The sequence below is a fragment of the Sminthopsis crassicaudata genome, chromosome 4 (assembly GCF_048593235.1).
Source record: "Sminthopsis crassicaudata isolate SCR6 chromosome 4, ASM4859323v1, whole genome shotgun sequence".
Lineage (NCBI taxonomy): Eukaryota > Metazoa > Chordata > Mammalia > Dasyuromorphia > Dasyuridae > Sminthopsis > Sminthopsis crassicaudata.
Genome location: NC_133620.1, coordinates 376934516 through 376949910, shown reverse-complemented (window position 1 = coordinate 376949910; position 15395 = coordinate 376934516). Strand labels below are relative to the sequence as shown.

The following is a 15395-nucleotide window of genomic DNA, read 5'->3' as shown; positions in this document are numbered from 1 at the left end:
AAAAGATTGTACCCTTTATGGGGCTACATCAGCTTATGTTAAAATGTTACTAGATGGTTTGTCTTATGAAGTCCTAACCCCGAATGACTGGAAATCCATAGCAAGGACATGTCTAGAATCTGGACAAAACGTATTATGGCTTGTGGAGTTTCATGAATTATGTAAGATCCAAGTTAGATGCAATATAGAAACAGGAGTTAACATACAATTCACTTTTGAGCAATTAGCTGGTGAAGGTCAATATGGAGAGAATTCAGAACAGATTAATTATCCCATGACAGTGTATGAGCAAATTGCTAAAGCTGCAATAAAAGCTTGGGGTTCCCTCCCCAGATGGAAAGATCGGGGAGAGGCTTTTACTAAAATACAGTAAGGTCCCAATGAACCTTTTGCAGATTTTGTGGGACGTTTGCAAACTGCTGTCAAAAGAACTATTGGAGAAAATGCAGCTACAGAAATAATGACCAGACATCTGGCTAAGGAAAATGCCAATGGGATTTGCAAAATAATTATATGGGGATTAGACAAAGATGCTCCTTTAAAGGACACCATAAGATGATGTGCTACAGTGGGAACAAATGCTTTTTACACCCGGACTATGATGAACATGGAAAGACAGGATCCCTCTTGGCAAAAGACTTCTAGAGAAATTCGTCGATGTTTCCAATGTGGAAAAATTGGACATCTAAGAGCTCAATGTAGATATGGAGATAGAGTGAGAAGACAGGGTGAAAGAAGACCTAAAACTCCATGTCCAAAATGTCACAAAGATTTTCACTGAGCCTCAGAATGCAGATTGACCCAGGGAAATGAGAAGTGGGGCCCAGCTCCAAGATATCAATCAAAGGATAGGTGGGGCATGATTGCAACTGAGGTTACACCCAAAGAGCCTTTAGAAGGTCAGGACTCTGATGTGATCTATTAGCCAAAAAACAATCACATGGAAAAAAGGGATTACCTGATCAGTCAGCCAAAAGGCAATTAGATTGCAAAAATGGATTACACTTGGGGAGAATACAGGCCTTTTAAACCAACAGGGCTGTGTCCAGTGCAAACAACTCCAATGTAATTGCCAGATGATGAGAAGAGATTTAGAAAGTGGTAAACAGAAGGAAATTAGATAGGTTAACTGCCTGGGAGAGAGGGTTTATTTGTATTTTAACAGACAAAGGAAACAGATGAAGAAGGAAACAGATAGGTGGCAACAAGCACCTGGAAAGAGACAGAAAAAGAGAAAAACCTCGAAACAAAGGAGAAGATTTAAGAAACATCTGACACTGAAAGAGCATGGCTAATAAAAAGACTGTTAAAGAACTTTAAAACCAGCAGGAATCATTGGATTTCCTAACACAAGATGAGACTAATGGACAATGGACTTATGGACATTTATAAATTCTCAATTTATGATTATTTAATCATGTTATTTGTTACACACTTCTAGCATGTATTATGTTACTATGTTACTATGTGTTTATGTAATCTATATAATTATGTGTAATACCTCCCATATTGATGGATTTATGTTTCAAGGTCATGACCACCCTATGTTCTAAATCAAAAGAAAGGGGGAGATGTTAGGTTATTACTAAGTGCTAATAAGATAATGAGATGTTAGGTTCTTACTAAGTACTAAGTCGGTACTTAACAATTCTCTAATTCACACCTTTTGGTTCCGGCCTTTAAGGGGAGTTTATCCCTTTGAACTTCTGAGGAGTTTACATATGAAAAGGAGTTTACACAACCTTTAAAAGGAGCAAGTTCATTGGTTGAAGTAATTTTCTCATAAGTCCTTGAGTTCTCACACACCCCTTCTCTGGGAGGATAAAAGAGACAACACTGGGCCTGGAGAAGTGAGTCTACTTTAGGTCAGAGTTAGGATGGCTCTCTACAGAAGAAGAGTCTGGCTGGGAGATTGAGTTGATACAGCAGATATCTTCCCAGAGAGCAATCTGTAGTTTTTGGAGACAACAGAACATTACATTTTGGCATCCACAACGTGGGGCAAGGACTTTTGCTTATCCTGACAAGGACTTATTCTAAGCCCTTCAGAGGAGCTAGCCTGGACCTTTACAGGGCCTGATATCAGGAAGACCTGAGTTCAGACCCATCAAATCTATCATTACTAGTTGTGTAACCATGGTAAAAGACACTAGATTGCTGCCTAAATCAATTACCTCAATTTTAAAGTAGGGGCAATAATAGCACTTACTTACCGGAAGTGTTGTGAAGATCAAATGAGGCAAAGTACTTAACATACTGACACATAGTAGATAATTAATAAATTCTTGAATTAAAAAATATAAGAGAATTATTGATTTAGTTCCAGACTTCATAAGACAAATACTTTGATTGAGATACTCTTCAGTCCTTCCCCTACTATGTGTTTATGTAATCTATATAATTATGTGTAATACCTCCCATATTGATGGATTTATGTTTCAAGGTCATGACCACCCTATGTTCTAAATCAAAAGAAAGGGGGAGATGTTAGGTTAAACCATATGTACAAGCATAGTCTTAGGCTTCCTCATGTATAAGGATCAGATCTTATTTGTCTCATACCACCTCAATGTTAGACTATATATTTAGCTAACCTTTGTGTATTCATATATTATGCATAAGATTCCATCATGGGAAACATAGAACTAATAAAAATTCTGGCTGATTTTCATACAATTATTTTCATTTACCAGTCAACAAGCATTTACTGAATGCTTAATATGTGTCAGGCACTATACTAAGAACTGGGGATACAAAGAAAGACAAAACCTGCCCTTGTCCTCAATGAACTCATGTTTTTATGTTTACACAGCTATGAACAAACAGGGAAGGCACTAACATTAAGGGGGACTAGCAAAAGTTTCTTGCAGAAGGGAGGATTGATCTTAGCTTTGAAAGAAGTCAGAGAAGCCATAGGAATTTTTCTTAGACTTTTCTGAAATAATGTATTTTTTTTCTCCTCTAGGAGGAAAGAAAAGAGGATGGCCCAATTTTTTCCAGAAAGATAGTCTTTAAGTAGCACTTCAAATTAAATAACTCTGGGCTCATGCCTCTATCTATAAGTGGCTCTGTAGACTAAGACTTTCATTATTCAGTAGCATTATTTTCATTCTAGAAATTGCTTTTCCAAAATTCTTTTTTTGGTAGTTAGTTTTCTTTTAAGACAAAGATAATTTAAATTTTTTACCTGATTATTTCTGGGAAATTTTTTTTAGAGAGTGTTTCTTCTAAAATATTCCAGTTATTATAATATTTATTTAATGTTTAATTATAAATATTTATATAAATAAATATTTAATATTTAATTAGCTTAGTTTCATTCCCTACCTTAGGCTAGCATGAAAATAGGGTTATGCAGTTTGTGTTTTGAAGACTTTATTAATATTTTGTCTCTAATCAAGTTTGCTGAATGCATTATTAAAGTCTATATGTTAATACGTGAAAAATATATTGGTACTATTCCATGATCTGAACTAATTTCTGTTACTGTAAAATTCTACTGTTTAGTATATTAATTCTGTGATATCTCATTGTATAGTATATTAATCCTATTGGACAATGTTGCTATGATAATGCACATTTATTATTTATTTTAATATTTTAGCATTGATGCAGCCACATTTGAAGTCATCTCCAAAAAAAAGATGAGAGCTGAGACAGTTACACTGTATTGTTGCACATTTGCACTTGAAAAACAGAGGTCTTCTAATAGCAAGAGTATACATAGATCTTAAGAATAAAAACATTTTAGGGATAATAGGAAGAAATGTGAAAGAAAGAAACATTCTCATTGCAATTGTCCTTTCAAAACAGTGATCATTATGAGTCAACTTATATTTATACAAGTGCCTACCTTGTGTCAGGTACTTTACAAATATTACCTTATTTGATTCTTGGATTGTTCTATTGTAGCTTTAATTGCTACTTAGGTATTCTTAATACAAATCTATAATTCCTACACATTTCTAGCTACTTGAGTCTCCTTTTAATCTTTTCCCTCCATCACATAAGTAGGCTCTGATTAGAAAATTAATACCAAACAATGTTATAAAAGGAACTTTATTATTTTTTCTCAGTATTTTATTTTTCCAAAATACATGTAAAGATGTTTTTAACAACATTACTTTTCTTGACTTTGTGTTCCAAATTTTTCCTCTCTCTCTTCCTTACCACCCCCTCACTAAAACAGCAACCAATCTCAGATAAGTTATGCTTATACAATACTTTTAAGTGTATTTCCATATTTGTTGTATTGTACAAGAAGAATCAGACCAAAAGGAGGAAAAAAACTATTACAAAGAAAAAGCAGGTAAGCAAGCAAACAAATAAATAAAAAAGATAAAAACACTCAGGTCCAATCCACATTTAGTCTCTCCTTGTTCTGTCTCTGGATGCAGATGACATTTACTGTTTCAAGTCTATTGGAATTGTCTTGGATCATTGCATTGCTGATAAGAGCTAAGTATAATCTTATTACTTAGTGATAGTTATACAATATATATATATGTATACATATTATACATATATATAGTTATTACTATATCTAATGTTCTCCTTGTTCTGCTCACTTCAGTCAGCATCAGTTCATTTAAGTTTTTCCAGGCTTTTTTTTTTTTTAATGAAATTAGCCTCCTTGTTATTTCTTATAGGACAAAAATATTCCATCACATTAATATACTATAACTTATTCATCCATCCCCCAATTGATGAGCATGCACTTGATTTCCAGTATCTTGCCACTACAAAAGGGCTGCTACAAACATTTTTGCACATGTGGATTCTTTCCTCTCTTTTATGATCTCCTGGGATACAGATCAGTAGAGACTGCTGGATCAAAGGCATAGGTTTATAGTCCTTTGGGCATAGATTCAAACTTCCCTCTAGAATAGTTGGATTATTTCACAACTTCACAAACAAATGTTTCAGTTTTTCCACATTCTTTCCAATATTAAACATTACCTTTTCCTGTCATCTTAGCCAATCAGATAGGCCTGATGTGGCACCTCAGAATTGTCTTAATTTGCACTTCTCTCATCAATAGTGAATTAGAGAATTTTTTCATATATTTAGAAATGGCTTTAATGTCTTCATCTGAAAATTGTCCATTCATATCCTTTGATTATTTATCAATTGAATGATGACTTGTATTCTTATACGTTTGAATCAATTCTCTCTATATTTTAGAAATGAGACATTTATCAGAAAGTGTCTGTTAAAATTGTATCCCAGTTTTCTGCTTCCTTTCTAATGTTGACTGCATTAGTTTTGTTAGTGTAAAAACTTTCTTAATTTAATGAATTCAAAATTATCCATTTTGCATTTTGTAATGTTCTCTAGTTTTTCTTTGGTTATAAATTCCTGGAGAAAGAACTTTAAAGATTATGTAGCCTTACTCACTTATAGAGGAGAAAAATATGTTGAAAGAAGGGAAACAGCTTGACAAGATCACATAGATTTAAAGTAAAACAGAATTTAGATTGTTAAATTTCTTTCTATTGTATCATGTATTCAGTATATAAAAGTCACTTATTTCTACAACTGTTTTTGCTCCTGTCACAACTATATTCTTTTAATTTTTTCTTCTTTTTTCTATTTTTTCTATCTTTTCTATTTATTTTTATTTTTTCTATCTTTTCTATTTATTTTTATGAAAGAAGAAATGTTCCATTTTTTTTTCTTTTTACCATTATTTCTAGGCCAAGACTTTTCAATTCATGAAGACTTAGGATTTGACCTCTTTGTAGTTGATTTTGGTTTGGAAAAGTAATATGTGAAATGAAAGAAACATGGTTTTGACATCAGAAAATAAGGATTTGAATCCCAGCACCTGTGTGATCATGGGTGGCCACTTCCCTTTCTTTGCCTACTTCCTCAATTGTTAAACATTGAAATTGGACTAGATAATTTCTAGGGTCTCTTCAGGTAATATATCTATGATACTATGAACACCTTTACTTTGATATAGTCTTCCTTATATGAAGAAGCTTTCCTTATTAAGACTTTGTTTTAGGCTTTATGCCTTTCTAGAAGGAAATGTTTTTTTCTGAGAAATACTTGCTAGATGGATAAACAAAATAAAAGGAGAAAGTTCCCTTATTATTCTTTCTAAACCCATATCTGCTTAAAGTCTATTATCTCACAATTTTAATAGGAAAAATCACATATTATGGGAAGATTCTGAGAATGAAAATAAGTTTTATTCTAATTGCTCTTCTTATCTTTATCATCCTCATCATCATTTTTCCCCTTTTCAGACTTTATTTGAATAGAAACAAATGGAAAGAGAAAAAGAAAGAAAGAAAAAAATTTACATTCACAATAAATATAGTTTATTCAATAATTTTACAATGATTTGTTGCTGTATAGTCTACAATTTTTTTCTCTTTGAAGAAATTTCATTTTAAGGATATAGTCAATATTTGCAGGTATCTCACATACTATTCAATATAGTATTTCAAAGAGAAAATAATTTTAGTGCAAGTTTTTCCTAGCAAATAACAGCTAGTTTTGGGTTTAGGTAACTTATAAAAATATATTTAACCTGAAACTTGACTCTTAACCTAGAATTTAGTAATAATAGACTTCATGTTTTTAACTATTAGAAATAAAAACTGATCTAACCTGTCTAGGTGGGAAAGATCAGAATTTTTGAACTAGGCATGGTTTCCCCTCCCCTCCTTAATATGCACTCAACTTTATTATTTTTTCTAGCTTGTTCAATTCATTTTATTGATTTTTTTTTCTATTTTATTTTTCCAATCAAACGAAGACACTTTTTTTTTTCCTGTGGAAGGGGAATTTTATTTTGTCTTTTTAACATATTTACTCTCTTCAATTACATATAAAAATAAATTTAAACATTTTTTAAAAATACTCTTATCCTTCTTCCTCATTTGCAAAAGCAAGAAACTTGCATAGTTATGAAAAATATTTCATTATTAAACATACTGTAAAAGAAAATACAATCTCCTTCAAAAACATTTTTTGATCTGCATTAAGACTCATCTTTTTCCTCTGCAAATGGATAGCATTTTAAAAATCCTAAGTCCTCTGAAATTGTATTGGATCATTGTAATGCTGAGAATAGTCAAATCATTCACATTTGATCATGCACAATATTTCTGTTAATGCACAATATTCTTCAAGTTCTGCTCATTTCACTTTGTATCAGTTCTTGGAAGTCTTTTTAGGTTTTTCTGAGAGTGCCCTGCTCATCACTCTGTAAAGCACTGTGGTGTTCCATCATAATCAATATCACAATGTGTTCAGCCATTTCCAAATTGATAGGCATTCACTCAGTTTCCAATTCTTTGCCACCACAAAAATGTTATTATAATTTTATACATATAGGTCATTTTCCTTTTTGTTTTTTGTCTTTTTATATAGAGTTAAGTAGTGTATTTCTGGGTCAAAAGTTTTATAGTTTTTTGGACATAATTTCAAATTGTGCTCCAGTACGGTTGGATCAATTTACAGCTCCATCAATAGTACATCAAATAGTGTCCCAATTTTTCCATATCTCCTCTACATTTGTAATTTTCATATAGTATTAGCCAATATTATATGAGTTAGTACTTCAGAATTTTTTAATGTGCATTTCTCTAATCAATAGGGATTTAGAGAATGTTTTCCATATGGCTATAAATAGCTTTAATTTCTTCATCTGAAAACATCCTTTTCATATCCTTTCACCATTTACGAATTACGGAATGACTCATATTCTTATAAATGTCACTAAATTCTCTCTATATTGGAGAAATTAGGCCTTTATCAGAGATGTTTGTCATAGTAATTTTTTATAGTTTTGATTACTATCTGTGTATGTTCCTCTATCTTATTTTCCCCATTTATTCCTCTCTCCCTCTTCTTTCATGCTGTGTCTCCATAAAAGTGTTTCCTTCTGACCAAAACTTTTCTTAGTATGTTCTCCCTTTTGTCAGTAACCTGTACTTCTTTTACTTTCTTCTACTAGGATAAGATAGATTTCTATCTCCAACTAAGTGTGTATGTCCTTCTCTTTCTGAATCAATTCCAATGAGAGTAGCATTCAAACACTGACTTGATACTTTCCTATCCTCCATTTTTTTCATCCATGGAAAAGATCTTTCTTTCATGCCTCTTATATGTGAGATAATTTGCCCCATTCTCATGGACATATTTTGATGCTTCATGTTTTTTTTTTTTTTTTTTTTTTTTTTTTTAATCCTCATTGTGTGAAGATGGCACTATGTTCTTGAAGATTATGCCAGTGTGTAATGTGCTGTCGTCTCCAGAAGCTGCTGGATCTCTCTCTGGGAAGAGATCTGCTGTGTCTTCTACTCAAATCTCTCCGACAGATTCTTCTTCCTGTAACGAACGTTGTCTCAGGCAGTTGCTGTTAACTCTTGTCCAAAGAAGTGACTTCCCTTCCTGCAGAGAGCCCCGTCAAGCCTGATGCAATTCAGAGTCTTCTCCTCTTCCTGGAGTGCTGTCCTCTTTATCCTCCCAGAGAATGGGCGTGGGATAATGCAAGGGCTTCTGGGAAGAACCACTTCAGCCAATGGGCTTGCTCCTTCTATCAAGTCAACCTGAGTTCTCACCTTGTAATTGTCCAACCTGAATTCTCACCTCGTCACTATCCAGACAACCTCAGTTCTCACTTAGTAATCCTAACACCAGTGAGTATATAAATTCTGGCTACTTCAGCTTGATGCGGGTTGTGCTCCCTTTAAGAAACTAATCCTTTCAGATTGATTTAGTCCTTTCTTATTCCCAATCCCTCCTAGCTGATGCATTAACAATTGGAGAAACTAGGACCTTTGATTCACAAATCCTAGCCAAAAGCACCCCTTTGAATTCCAATAGGAGATCCAGCCCCCATAGGATCTGAGTCAACTTGGTACTCCACAGGCCCCTTTAGCTAAATCTGTCATTATGAAAGAGTCAGACTGAGCCCTCTCTTTGCAGAGGTTCCAAACATGTCAGCCTTACACCTGGCATGCCAAGGATCTCTGCCCACTGGAATTCTGTTTCCGGTGCCCTCTTCTCTTTACTTAACACCCTTTACTAACTAGACTTTAACTTTACTTCCAACCTTTTTTATCAATCTAGGTTTTTGGGTCTTTAAATTCCTTTTCGGGGGACTTTTGCACCACTACTAGACCTCATTTAACTCTGTATCCTTGTGCCAAATCAAAAGGGGTTGCAGGGAAGCTGCATTTGACTCCCTGTACCCCAAATCTGCCACTAGACCTCAATTAAACCCTAATTTCATTTGGGTACCCCAATTCTAGGCCTCATCAAGCTCATTCAAAAAGTCAACCAATCAGTCGATAAACATTTAAGTACTAACTATCCTAGGTACTATGCCAAATACAGGAGATACATTTACAAACAACAAAATTTTACTTTCACAGAGTCAACAATTTTAATAGGGGAGACAAGTACATGCTAAATAAATATAAGAGAATAAATAGATAATCCAATGTATTTTGGGAGTGAATGAGGTGAGATCTTTCAAGACAGTTGTGAAAATTGAGTAAGGTTTCATCTACTTCAGAGTTTGAGTAGGCCTGAAGGACTTTGAGGATTGAGTCAAGGGCATAATTGAGTCCCCTTCCTGCTATCCTCCCATGGCATCATTTTCTCCCTATTTCAGTCAAATATGGGCAACCATGTACTTATTGGTCAAGTTTAATTTTGTGGGTAGATCTGGCGTTTAGAATGTAAGACTCTTAGCCAATGAGAATGAGGGTCAGTGGTGGGAGGGGGTATTTGAGTTAGGGATTAAAGGTGTTAATCCTGCCCACTGGAGGCTCTTCCTCCCTTTGATTGTCTGCTCAAAAGGGTGGGACTCTCTTCTCCTGAGAATGTACGCTAAATTTTGCCTTGCTCTAGAGATCTCTCCAGTTTTTTTTTTTTTTTTTTTTAATTTTATTAAATGGTGACCCCTCACCATTTCTGTACCACACAGGAGGGAGAGCACTAGTAGTAAGTTGCAAAGATTTAAAAGACTTCATAAAAAAGATGGTGCTTAAGCTGAGTGGAAATAAAAAGAGAGGTAAGAAGTAAATACCACCCAAGCATGTAGGAAGGACAACCATTGAAAAGATATAGAGACAAGAGATGATTTTATGAGGAACAAAGCAAAAACAAATTTAGCCAAACTGAATATTGTGGCATAATTTTATTATGGCCCACAATTTTATTTCTTCAAAGCCAATCCAAGGATGAACCTCTCTTTGCTTTAGCTTTGAAATCATGTTTGTTGGATAAGAGTTTTGCAGATGGTTCTATTTTTAAAATTTTAGACCATCTTTGTTCTCCAATTTTATGCTACTTCTTTTATTTTCTACATTATTTTAAATGTCACTGATATTGACTCAGCAATTACATGTGCCAATTCCTTCAGAAAACAAAGATCAAGGTCATATGGGCTAAGTAACTTGAATAATTCAAGGGAAATTAGATGTTCTTTTGTTATCTCCTTATCTTGGGTATCAATTACCTATTAGTCATTTTTGTTTTGTCACTTCCAGTAGAAGAAGATTCTCATTTGTAGAGAAAAAATAAAAATTGAGCAACTCTGCCTTTTAAAAGTCATTTATCATTGTCTCATACACCCCAATGAAAAGTCTCCTGTCTTTTGTTCCTCTTTATCTTTCACAATAGCTAAAGACAAAAGATATTTTGGAGTCCTTAGTTTCCTTTGTTAGTTTCAGATCATTCTGAGCTTTAATATTTACAAAAACTATTTTTAGAGGATCATACCACTTTTCTCTCACTTCTACTTGACCTTGTTTTATCTTCTATCCATTTCTTTTTGAAATGTAAATCTTTGCATTTCCCCTGAGCATTGAGATTAGTTTCTTACCATGAATACCATTGACTTTCCTTATTGGAATTGTTTCTCTTTGTATTTTCCAAATTTTGTTTAAGAGCATCTCCCATCCTTCCTGGGCTTTCTTCCATAGAATTTTACTCAATGGGATACTACTTATATGAACTCTTTGAAGCTTACTTTCTCTAACTGGAGTTTGCATATTAATGTACATGTAGATTTCCCCTCTTCTATCATAAACTCTTAAGAAAAAGGGGTAATTTCCCTAAAATAAGAGTTTTATAATTTTACTACAACAGGAAGATTATCCATCTTTGTTAGGAAAGATACAGAAAAGAATGTTTCCTCATTTATTTCTCTATCTTTGAAAGAGTGAAATTATTATTGAGGTAAATAAAAAAATAATTTGCTACTCTGTTTTTGACAGAGATAACTTCATTAGATGTCTGAATAATTAAAATTTTCAACACTATTATATCATGCTGGGGAATATTCCTCATTTATTTCCTTTTTCTGTCTAAGTGCTTTATAATATGGTACAATGAAAAATTTGCTTTTGTTTCTCCCTCTTTAACCTCCATCCAAGTTCTCTCTGATTCCTGAATTCCTTAATATTTCTTAATATCTAATTTCTTTTGAAAAGTTTAAAGCCATTCATATACAGGCCCTTTCTTATCTACTGTTGTGGTTTCTTGAAACCATGAAGCTATACATTAAAAAAAAGCCAAAATTTTTCACATAAACTTGACACAAAGCATCCTTGACCCTTTAGTTCCTCAGGCTATGTGGAATTGCATTGAGTAGTGGAGTGGTAACAGTATAGGTCATTGAAATCAACTGGTCCTGGTCTCTGGTATTCTTTGATTTGGGCTTTAGATAGGCAATAGATACATAAATATAGTGAACAATGAACACATAGACGTGGGAGGCACATGTAGAAAAGGCCTTTCTAACCCTCTAAAAATGCAATTTTAAGAATGGAAGATGATGAGTATATAGGAGATGAAGACCAAAGCCCTGGGCACCAGGATATCATCACGCTTATTATGAATGTCAAAATCTCATTGACAGTGGTGTCAATGGTTTCACAAGGATGAATGTCACAGAAGTGGTACACTTCTTTATCACAAAAGGATGCCACTTGTGTCATTGCCATAAGATCAATGTTATATGTTTTACATAAGCTGAGTTCATAATGACTGTATATCTCAGGGAATTGCAGATGACTACATAGCAATTATATCACATTGCTGGGATCACGAAGCAGTTGTAGATACCTAAGGTGATAAAGAAAAAGGTGGCTCAGCATTACCTCATGAGATTAGACCGCATTTATAGGATAATGACCAAAAGTATGCAAAGTCTCAGAAGTTGAAAGCATACTCAAGAAGAAATATGTAGGAGTGTGGAGGTGATGATCATTGCTAATGATTATAATTATGATAGTATTGCTAGAAAGATTATGATGTACAGGGCAAGAAACACAATAAAGAAAGTAAGATGGTGGTCTGAAGAATCCTCATTCACTGTTGTCTATCTTTATCTCCATGTCTGAAAGGCATGAAGAAAACAGAATTGGAAAGCTTCCATCAAGCCAACAGAGTAAATTACTTTTAACTAAATTTGCATAGAATATGACCTTGGAATATACACATTCCCTATCTGTATGGAATTTCTCTCTGTAGGTGCAACTGATTAAACCACTGTGTATTTGTTTATTAGAAGTGAAGTAGGGGAGTCATTATTACCTTGCTTCATTTTCTGCAATACTGATCATTTCTTCACCATGTAGAAATTAGGTAATCTAGAAGAAAAACATTTTTTTTTTAAGATGGGGAAAGATAAATCTCAGTCATCTCCTATCTCCTCTATCCTATCACAAGTATTGTTAAAAGTTGCCTTCCAGACATTGAATTAGGTCAAATACATTATAAAACTTGCTAAAATATCAGTTGTATTAAGCTAAGAATTGATTGCACCACTTCTGCTTACCATATGCTAAACACAATTATTTGAATCAGGAATAGTAGTGAGGTGGGTGGAAAAATGGTGGGGTGAGCACCAACTTGTAATCAAGACTTTTGGCAAATATGAGACATTAAATAATTAGCTGTGCAATCACAGCAAAGTTTCTTAACCTTGCTAAGCCTAAGTTTTCTTTTTTGAAAAATGGATATAGTGAAGTCAGAGTCAAAACGAAAGAATAAAAGGCAGAGACTTGCCTGAGCCTTCCCACCCCCCAAATTCCCTCTAAATTTAAAAAAAAATAATAACTCTAAACAAAATTTAGAGCATTAGAGCCCACAAAAAGATGTAGTAGAACAATTTGTTATAACTAAAGACAACTTAGAAGGTCATCAAGAAAGGTCTGTTGCACCAGGGTGGAAGTTCAGTACACCCTTAGCCCAGCTCCAACAAACCAGGAGTGGACCTAGGGGACTTTGAATTAATGATGGTACTGACAGTTTCCAGATCTCTCAACCCAGAGATACCAAAGACAACTTGAGAGGCAAACAAAAAATATTTGTCTCACTAGGGTGAGGAGGCCTCAGAAAACCAGCAAGCCAGGAGCAGGCCTTAGGAGCCACTGAATCAGCAGTGGCAACAGTAATGGCAGCAATGGGCATTAGCAACTGCAGGAGTAACAGTGATAGCTGCAGTACACAGACAGTAAAGGGCAGGAATTGAACTAGTCAGAAGAAGATCTTTTTACTAGAACTGAAGAAGGGCTCTGTTGCTTTAATAAACTAGAACCTACGCTTCAATGGAACAGGAATCCTCTTCATTGGTCTAAGGCAGAAAAAAAGTGCTTGTGGTCACTTTAACACATTTAGATCATAACATTTTGAAAAAACTGAAAACTTTCAGTTCCCTAGAAGGAGCTCTGAAATCAGCTGCACAAATTACCTGAAACTTGGGATGTCATACCTCCCACCCTGGCAAGTGAGCCCTGCTTTAACAGTTAAAGGCCAAGTAATAAGTCTGGAAAAAATGAGCAAACAACAGACAAAGATTCTGATCATAGAAAAGTACAGTGGTAACAAGGAAGAACAAAATACACTCAAAAGAAGATAGCAAGTCAAAGAGGCTATATTCAAAATCTCAGAAAAATTGGTCTCAGACCATGGAATCTAAAACGTATTTTTGAAAATCAAATAAGAGAAGTAGAGGAAAAATATAAGAAAAGAAATGAGAGTGATACAAAAAGAAACAAAAAAGCTAATGAAGAGAAATTCAAAAGAGCCAAATTGGGAAAAGAGGTACAAAATAATTCTTTCAAAATTAGGTGGAAGCTAAGGGCTTTATGAGAAATCAAAAAACAATAAAACAAAATCAAAAGAATGAAAATATAGAAAACAATGTGAAATATCTCATGGAAAATAGATCCAGGAGAGGTAATTTGACATCATTGATTTCCTGGAAATTCATGACCAAAAAATACCCTGGACATATCTTTAAGAAATCATCAAGGAAAACATTCCTTTTACCAAAAGGTAAAATAGAAATTGAAAGAGTCCACTGATCATTTCTGAAAAAAGAGATTCCAAGATGAAAACCTCTAGAAATATTATGGTCAATCTGGAACTCCAAGATCAAGGAGAAAATATTGCAAACATCCAGAAAGAAACAATTCAAGTATAGAGGAACCCCAGTCAGGATAACAAAAGATTTTGCAGCTTCTACCTTAAAGAATTGTAGGGCTTGTAATAGGATATTCCAGAGAGCAGTGCAGCTAGATTTACAATTAAAAATCACATACCCCACACTGAGTATAATCCTTCAGAGGAAAAGATGGAAATTTAATGACATAGAGGACTTTCTAGCATTCATGATGAAAAGACCAGAATTGAATAGAAAATATAATTTCCAAATACAGAACTTAGGAGAAGCATAAAGAGATAATTTTGAAAGGAAAATGATAAGCGACTTAAGGTTTATTTGTTTACATTCCTGCATGGGAGGATGATACCTGTAACTCATAAGAACTTTCTCATTATTCTAAAGTTAGAAAGAGGGCAGAGGTGTGAGTTGAATATGAAGGGATAATGCCTAAAATAATAAAATTAAGAGGTGAGAGGGGAATGTATTGAGTGAAATGGAAAAAAAAGAGGTGGAATGGTATAATTTATCTGCTGTAAGAGGTAAGAAAAAGCTTTCCTGTGGAAGGGAAGAGTGAACATTTCATCAACAAGGCTCAAAGAGGAAGTATCATACATATTCAGTACAGATATATAAATCTATATTATCCTATGGGAGAGTAGGAGAGAAAGAGGATACAAAAAGGAGAGGAGGATAATAGAAGAAAGGGTATATTATGGGAAGGAGTGGTCAAAAGCAAAAGACTTTTCAGGAATATCAGGGTGAAAAGGAGAGAGAGAATAGAATAAACAAAGGGGAAATATAGTAATATAATAATTGTGAAAAGAATTTTGAAGCAAGTTTCTCTGATGAAGGCCTTATTTTTCAAGTGTATTGGGAAGTGATTCAAATTTATTAAAAAATAAGATCCATCAGCCAATTGACAAATGATTAAAAGCTATGAATTTTTCCCAAAGGACTATAAAATTATGCATAT

The 15395-nt window shown here is 34.0% G+C and overlaps 1 pseudogene; it reads right to left on the bottom strand.

Annotated features, from left to right (window-relative positions):
* Positions 1–11587: 11587 nt before the first annotated feature.
* Positions 11588–13446, bottom strand: LOC141540858 (olfactory receptor 10J1-like; annotated as a pseudogene).
* Between the last annotated feature and the right edge of the window lie 1949 nt (positions 13447–15395).